The sequence below is a fragment of the Melanostigma gelatinosum genome (genome assembly GCF_949748355.1).
Source record: "Melanostigma gelatinosum genome assembly, chromosome: 12".
Classification (NCBI taxonomy): Eukaryota; Metazoa; Chordata; class Actinopteri; order Perciformes; family Zoarcidae; genus Melanostigma; species Melanostigma gelatinosum.
In genome coordinates this window covers 3,836,111-3,845,074 of record NC_136645.1, presented here as the reverse complement: position 1 = coordinate 3,845,074, position 8,964 = coordinate 3,836,111, and positions in this window count along the sequence as shown.

Here is an 8,964-nt window from a genome sequence, read left to right as displayed (position 1 = left end):
GTTGTTTCTATATTTAGTTGCAGCTGTGAACGCGTCACAGCCTCTAGAGGCTGATGCATCTTTAGGAGGCTGGGATTAGAAATGTAGAACAACGCCGCAGCTTCAAGGCCGCGCGAGAGATGTTGAAAAGGTCCTGCCTGTACAGTCGATCTATCTCTGCACTATCACATTTGTTCAGTGGCGGTACGGCAGCATTGACGACCTCTCTGCCCTCAAGTCTTCTGTCAATTTATTAATGAAGGTCTATTTATAGGCTCATGACATTTAGTGACATTCACAGTGTGTTTGTTGAGATCATTCACAGGCAGTCAAATTAGAGAGTTGGGTTTCACACAGTTCTATATATATATATGGAGGAGGTGTGTTCAAGAAATCACAGTTTACTGGTGTGTTAGATATGACAACCAAGATATCTGGATGGAGTTCAGAATGAAAAATTCTCACCTCAAGTTCATATCATCTCTTATTAATAGAATGTGTCGACTCACAAATAAGTGTGAAATGGCGGAGAACACAACCCTAACAGAGCCGACTCTTATGTGCTCTGGGCTGCACTCAAATCTACACAATTTCTGCATTAACACCTTCTGCAGCCATGGCTCCCTGTGGGCACCAAACAGTCTCATTTAACACATTTAGCATATTCACTTGGGCAGGATCGGCTGTAAAACAGTAACTGTGTAATAGGGGCTGGTGGTGTCTCGCAAATGTGCAGTAAAGAAGAGAAAGTGGGCCGATAGTGTATCTTCCGCCCGCGTTGTGATGGAAACATCAGTGTTGGCGTCAGTCTTCATGTTCCAGCTGCACAGTGTTAAATTGCGGCTTTTTTTAGTCCGTGTTAACTTCCGAGTTTTGTGGAGTGACACTAACATCCAATTATCGGCATGTTGTGGTGGGAGATGAAGGTGGAAACATGCAAAGAACAGAGGGGGGAGTGTTTATGGAGCAGATGTGCAGTATTGACTTGACTTAACATGTGCAAATCCACCCTATTATCCTGAAACTCAGTCCAAACAAAAGAGCTGTGAAGGAAGACCAAAAACAATGTACGCATGTATACTCTATTTTAGACACCTGAAAGAAAGACCCACCTACCAAAATCATTTTCTGTTTAAGTGTATGCTATATTTAGAATTTACACGCCCCAAAGACTTTATCCAGAATATAACTCTTTTTACTTGTAAAGACTAATCACTCTGGCCCACCACTGCACTGCATATTTTTGTCCGTTTTTTCCTGACAATAATGTGTATTTGCCTGCCCTAAGTTGCCGAAAGTAAGCTGTGCTCAGTGAAATGTTTGCATGACTCAACACACCTCGACTGAAGCGGGTTTGTTTGGAGCAAAGAAAACAAAATCTACAACTTCCCAACAAAGCCTTGTGACTGCATTCGCAACACCACTGGCTTGAATCTGAAAGGCATTCAAACTTTTTGGGGATTTTCATTCAGAAACCACAATAAAAATGTCTGATTTGCATTCATACATATGCAATGAAATGTAAACCTCTTCAGGTTTGAGTCTTTTCTTCAACTTAACAAGCACCAATACCGCCACACTGCTTTAGTTATGTGGTATTGTCATGAGTGGAAAAACATTTTTCAGCCACACTGAGTCAGTTGAAAAAGGGCCTATATGCCAAAGGGTTTGTGCTATTTTGCAGCTGCGCAGCCACCATGGAGCAAACCAGCTGGAGTAACTCATTTATTAGTAGTTTCCCTCTCATGGGGGCGGACTGACTGCAGGCTTGATGCAGGGTTGTGGTCCATCATTTCTGGTTGTCTGAGCTAACTGCAGCCTCTTGGCTCACTTAATTTAAATGCCACTAATGTGGCGGGAACACACCACAGCGGAAACAGTTGCAAGAACTTGAGAGCACTGATGGAATTTGGCTTCAGGCTCTGCTGCAGGAACAAACTCTATCTGCACTTGTGTTTCCAGCTCATAAGAGAAAACTCGTATCATTCCCTTTCATTTCATGGAAAACCTCTTGAGGCACAATATAGGCTATATGTCACGGTCTTGGTTTAGTTTGTTTCCTGTTTTACTTTTGAATTTCCCTGCCTCTTGTGTCCCATTGTAACTTCACTTCCTGTCTTTGTATGTTTTCCCGCCTTTGTAATTGTCTGCCCCGCCCCTGATTGGATCCTCCTGTGTGCAATCACCTACACCTCCCCAGTGTATTTAAACCCTGTGTTCCCATGTCTCTGTGTTTGCTCGTTTGCGCTGCTTTCCAGAGATGCTGAGCAGCACTTGTGTATTCTGGTCAAACGTGTAAGATGGAAGGACGCTGTGATTTCAACATGACCCTCGAACTTCTGCGTTTTAACCTCACATGTTTTTAGTACCCCCCCCCCCCCCCACACACACCAAAAAATATATATTAAATTGCAAGTCGCAAAGAAGCGATTCATTTCAGTCATTAAATCAAACGCGCATTATCTCGCGGTGCCCAAACAAACATTCATCATTGGGCATAATCTCGACAGGTAATCTCCTCTTGCCCCTCGAACTTGCCCGTGAAAGAGATAAATAAATATATTTACAGCAGCCGTTCAGGAGTCGAGACGGCATCCCTGCAAAATTATGTCATTAATGCTGAACGATAGCTCCCACTACTGCTGTTTGCTGTTGCAAAAACAAGCCGGTGCATTCAACAGGCCGTAGCTCAAGATCAAAATCAATAATAATATTCTTGGGCGAGTGAGTCTAATGGTTGGAGAATGCCATCACCTACCCGACGCCTTCAGGCAGAGGGTGCTCTTGTGTGCTACTGCTGAGAAAATCTCTTAATCAACTTTCCTGAGGGTTTTCTGACACGCATTATGCAGAAGCATGCCCGAACGCACACTAACGCCAACATACAGCCGTCCAAATAACCACTCGTTGTTTTGATATCATCCAGACTACCGACTCCTAGGTTTCCAAGGAGATTGAAATAATCCCTGATGATGACGGTTTAGACTTTCCAGCTCGAGCTCAATCAGAGCCCGAGTGGAGACCGAAGCGCCTCACCTGGATTTCCTTTTCTCTGAATCTCTCTTGTGTTGCCGGCTGATGAGACGGCTTTGGAAGACCGGAAATTTAAGCACGGTATTTTAGAAAAGTGACACAAGGATTCCACTGCTTATTTAAAGCCGCACGAGAAGCCGTGGCAGCTTGGCATCGTTACAAAAACACGGACTTTAGAACCCGGAAAAAAAGTTTACCGCGATGTCTTTAAGTTGCACACGGCCTCATCGTGTTTAAATCATCCACCCTGAAATATAATTTGTGTGTTCAAGCTCTCAGATCATTTTGTCTCATGTTCTTAATCCATCATCACTGTACGATTGACACAGAGATGAGTCATGAATATTACACATTTATAATGAAGTAAGTTTGAGTTTTTCTACCATTATTCTCACCTCGTTCATTAACAACTTGGTGACCGCTCACAGGATGTCTCCTACTGGATATATTTGGTTAACCCTTAAATATAGCCAGTGTTGCATAAATTACTCAGAGAAATTAATCTATTGCTAATTATTCTGTCTCCAGAAACTGTCATATTCACCATCTGGAATGACCCGGACGAGACGTGGTTTAGGCGTTGTTCCATCTCTGTTTCCTCGTTTCCTGTCATCTCTCCGCTATCACTACCTAGTAAAGGCATAAAACTCCAATTCAAAGACCAGTTGTTTCTTTGCTGGAGGTAGTTGTCACTGCACCATTGTGTGAAGTGAGAAATGGAGTATTGGCTTAAACAAGGTTGTTGACACTGAGTAGTCTAAATATGGCAGTGTTATCAGTGTATTGTAACAGGAAAAAATGTTTTTATTCTGCTCTCTGCTTAGTTCTCCTTAGACGGACAGCGCCTGCTGTAACATAAACCTCTCATTAACATAACCATTCACATAGGTCTAACATAAAACTCCACACAAACATATACATTCACAAAGGTCAAAGAGCACAGGAGGAGACATTTGCAGGCCATGTATGGCCTCGACATAGAACCAGGCCTATGTTTGCTGTTGCAGAGAATATACCAGACATTGCACAGTTTACACAAATGTCAGTCTCCCATCATTCTTCCCTTGCCTGTTTCAGCTGTTTTCTCTTGTCTGTGGGTATAAAGGTAGCATGCATGAAGATGATGTTAGGGTACTCCTCACAAGACTCTGCGATACGTGTCTGTTGAGAACTGCTCTCTCTTTTGCTTGCAAGCAAATAAATTGACGATTACAACTTTGATCCTTCATCAAGACTCTGTTTCATTTGACATTGATTTGAAAACACTTTACACTTTTCTCCCGAATAGTTTAAGAAATATTCCAGAACAGTATGTTGAAGTATGTGGTGATGGGTGAGGAGCTGGTACAGCCATTTCTATAAAAGGTGTCAAGGAAACTTGATGCTTGAAATTGTCTATCTAATGTTCCATCCACATATATAGCCTTGTATATACTACAAGTCCTACAGCCCTATCCCTGGGCAGAGATAAGTGTATAATATGAAAAGTCCTTATTTCATTCAGGAAATCTCAGTAAGGAAGAAAGACCTGTAATCTAGACTGAAAGAAAAGGCAGACTTTTATGTGAAAATGTGTGCAGCTTTAAATGAAACACTCGGAGTTCTTTAAGCACATTAGAGTCATGGTGAAATAAACGCTGGTCCCCAGATGCACATGAGCTATAACTAAGCGCATGCCTTCACACACACTCGCAGTATATTCCCTCCCTCCCTCGGGGCAGCAGTCTCCGTCACAACATCTCTCCTCCATTTTAAACCCCAGAGGAGACTCGTGTCCTGCCCTCAAATCATGGAAGGCAAGAGTCTGCTGGGCTTTGAGATTGGAGTCGAGTGCGCCTCCTCTTCCCACTTTGTCCTCTTCTCTTTGCCATTGTCTCCACCGCTGTGCTCAGACCATCACAGCCTCCTCGTTCATTTACACGAGAGCTCTGCGTTGGCGCAATAGGAACCACTTTGACGAATCAAAACCATGGAAGTGCACATTCCACGTGGACTACCTTGTAGTGTTTTCCATGTGGCGTCATGCTAAACTCTTTTAACACTTATAAATAAGGGAAGACGGGAGTACATTTTTGCCCCAGTGATTTTCCAAAGCAATATAAATGATCATGCCTTGCCAACTTATAAAACCATCAATTTTGCCGCGCTGGTTCCAATTTAATCTGCTCACCAGTACCTGCGTCGACATACAGTGATGCGGTGCTATTTTCTCGATGTCTTTCTCCTTCAACTTCATGTTAATTTTGGTTGTTGTCTCTTTCCGACAATCCTCCTCATCTTCTTCCCCGTCTTACCTCTGTCCATATCATTCATATTTAGTCAGTTTCTCACAATTTTCTTCTTTTTCAGAGGGGTTTCTCTCCATGAAATAATGTCGTAAAAAATGCTTTGCTAAAACTTGACGGTTTTGGGGGGTTTTACTGTTGAACAGCAAGAGATTAAGTTAATCCGAACACCTTTTCTATAATGTGCCTTCAATGTTTAAGACTTCTCAAAATGTTGGCTCTAATTGATAATGTCTGACTCACTGCTATGTGTTTCGGGGTATTGATCCAGCTGATTGTCGATATTAACGACTCCTGACTCACGTGAGATATTGGACGTATATACGGTATATCATCTGGGATACTGTGTCATTTCAAACGAATGATGGTTTCACATCAAAATGTCTGTTTTTACCATGCTAGTGCTGTGGCTCCATCATGGTAATGCCGACCCAGACTTAAATATATGTCCATAACTATTGGATGAATAACCATGACATTCTGTACAGACATTCATGTTCCCCAGAGGATGGATCATAACAACTTTCCCTCTGGCGCCATGAGGTTGATATTTTTGATTTTAAGTGAAATGTCTTAGCTGGAATGCTTTAAAATTTCCATTATCAGGTTTCAATGGGCGGCTGTGGCTCAGGAGTTAGAGCGGCTCGTCCTCTGGTGTACTTGGGCAAGATACTAAAAACCAAATTGATCCGGAAGGCTGTGCCATCGGTGTGTGTGAGGGAATGAATATTAGATTAGATCCAGATGGGCTGGTGGCACCTTGCATGGCAGCCTTTACCATCAGTGCATGTGTTAGAATGTGAATGAGTGAATGTTGCGTAAAATGCTTTGAGTGGTCGAAAGACTAGAACGGCACCATAAACGCAAGTCCCGATACCATTTTCCAACATTTCCAGTTTTCTGGCATTTGTCAAGTCTTTAGTGTGCGAGAGCCGTTGCTTCTGGGAGTTCGAAATGTTCACAAAGTTGCAAACTTTGTGCCCTTCAGGTCACTCCACACTCAAGAATCCAATTAAAATGTGTATGCCCGGTGATTCCTTTAAAGGAAAATCTGCAGAGAATTTTGCAGTCATGTCATGTACACCTTAAAGATTCAATGAATCACAGACCCAAAACATACAGTGCAGTTCCAGTACAAATATGACTGTATAAGTGTTTAGCAATTAGAGGAGACAGGAATTGTACTGAAGTAAAGCTGGAAAAATGGTCGAGTCACTCTTAACAACGGACGGCTCGCCTTGTTTGTCTCTGTCAGCACGAACTTGTCAGGACTGATGGATCGTTGCGATTACCAAATCTATTCGTCAGGAGTTTTAACTAAGTCTCCCGGCTTAACTGAGTTTGTTTACATGTGGGACAAACTTTATCATAAACCAATGCATCAAAGGGGATTTCAGTGCTCTGATGCTTTTGGCCCCTTGAGTAACTGCCTCCTGATTTATTGCGATTTGTTTTGTTTCTTTTTAAGTGATTCAGGAAGACTTTCTTTTTATTTTCTTTGTTGCCTTATAAATTGAGTGTCCGCTCCGCTTTTATGCCTTTTTATATTTTCATTTGAATAACAAACTCAAGGTTCTACTTGCACAGAGCATTAAATTCCTGATGGGCCAAGTCATTGCCGCGGCTTCGACATCCTCTCCGTTGTGTTTCCTCTTTTGCGGCTCCACACGAAGCCTCTGACAGTGACATTGGCAGCAGCCTCCAGGGATCTTCATGGATTAGCATCATGACCTCTTGTGTGTCTTTGATTCCTCCTATCTCGTCTCTTCCTCCTCCTCATTGATCTCTATCCTTGTGTTCTCCCCTACCCTCTCATCGCCTGTTCTCCACTCCTCTCCACATCCTCCATTTCTCTCCCCTGTGCTCTTCCTGTTCCCTTTTGTCCTCTGTTCACCTCCCTTGCAAATCCCCTTCCCCTCTTCTTCCCCTTCTCGTACGGCACGGGGCTCATTGGACAATGCTTCTCGGCAGTTTACAAAATCACATGAAACATCCTTTCTCATAAAGAAGGAAGACGCGGTTGTTGCATCGCTGAAGCAGCCACGGGGAGGATTTGAAAATGCAGGAGCACCAGGCTAATAACAGTCAGAAGACATTCTTTATTGCGGGCCGCGATGTTCAAAAGAAAGCTGCTGAATCCTAAATCATTGCAAAAAAAAATTGAGGTTGATGGGGCATAGGGGGGAAAATCAATGTTATTACAGGGCTGGTTGAAGAGATGCAATTTGCACCAAGAGGCAAAAACCGCTCTGATAAAAACCCTCACTGTTTAGCCGAGCCGTGTACTGCAGATACACACTGTTTAAAGGAGAATAAGAAACTCCGCTGCAGGCCAAGTTCTGAAAGTTTCAATGGAAACATCTTCTGCTGTTGGACTGAGTCAATATCCCTCCCAGAGCTTTTATCTAATCATCATTTTATTCCCTCACTTTCTTCTTTTTTGCTGTTTTCTCTTTCTCCGAGTCATTTCTCTCAGAAGCTTTGCTACCCATTTGAAGTTTTAAGGGTATGTTTGCTCGACTGTGTTACACTCTTTATCCATAAAAATGTTCTGCAAGGAGTGTACGTCTGATATAACCATAAAACAAAGAGCTCTGTTCTGCGTGGAGATCAAAGATCCTCATGCTGTGATCAGGCAGCAACCTCTGGTCCTGAAAAGTGAAGCCAATGTGGAAGTACCTGAAACTTTCAGTCTCTCTAATGACCATCAGGGGGCGACTCCTCCGGTTGTATAGAAGTCTATGAGAAAATGACTCTACTTCTCTCTTGATTTATTCCCTCAGTAAACATTGTAAACATGAGTTTATGGTCTCAGTCTCTAGTTTCAAGTCTTCTTCAATACAGCATGATGTTCATTTAGTACATTATGCTCCATTTAGAGTCAAACAGACCATAAAGCAGGGGATGCTTTAGGGCGGGCTACCACCAACAGATTGACAGGTCGCTACCACGCCGTTTTCCATGTTTTTGTTTGGAAACTTTAACCCTTTCACAGTGTGTTTTCAACTCATGACATTTCATTTTAACATTTTGGTCGCCTACAAATGTATTCAGCGATCGGTTGTACATAGTGTCACTTCTAGTTGCAAAAAAAACAACACGGCGAAGAACGAAGAACTCGAGGCTTCAACATCGTAGTCCACAAACAAATGGGTGACGTCACGATGACCACGTCCACTTCTTACATACAGTCTGTGGTTATGATCAATATGGTGGCTCATATCAAGTAGTAAAGTTTAGTTTAAAGTCTCTCCATGAATTCGATTCATTTGAAGCAGCTTTTCCCAAAATAATTGCTCAAATTTACCTTGTGATGAATTGTTGGATTAAAAAAAAGGCTAGCCGGCTAAAACGAATCGTTGAAGAACTCTATAATATCCATTATTTTTAAGTTGAGTAAAACTATTTAATTATATTCTCATGGAATAAATATACAAGCTTATTTTCATCCGTGGTCCATGTGGTTCAGTGATTTGTTGACTGTAAACGCTTTAACAGTAACAGTGAGTTGAAACAACAAACAAACAAAAAAATACAGACACTCCTTCCAAACTAGCCTGTGAAAACGGTCATTTGGAGAAGCTTGATCGGAGCGATACTGTACATGTCTGGGGAAAATGTTGCCTGAGGGGATTATTTCTGAAGTTTATAGTTGCAAAAAAGTTTG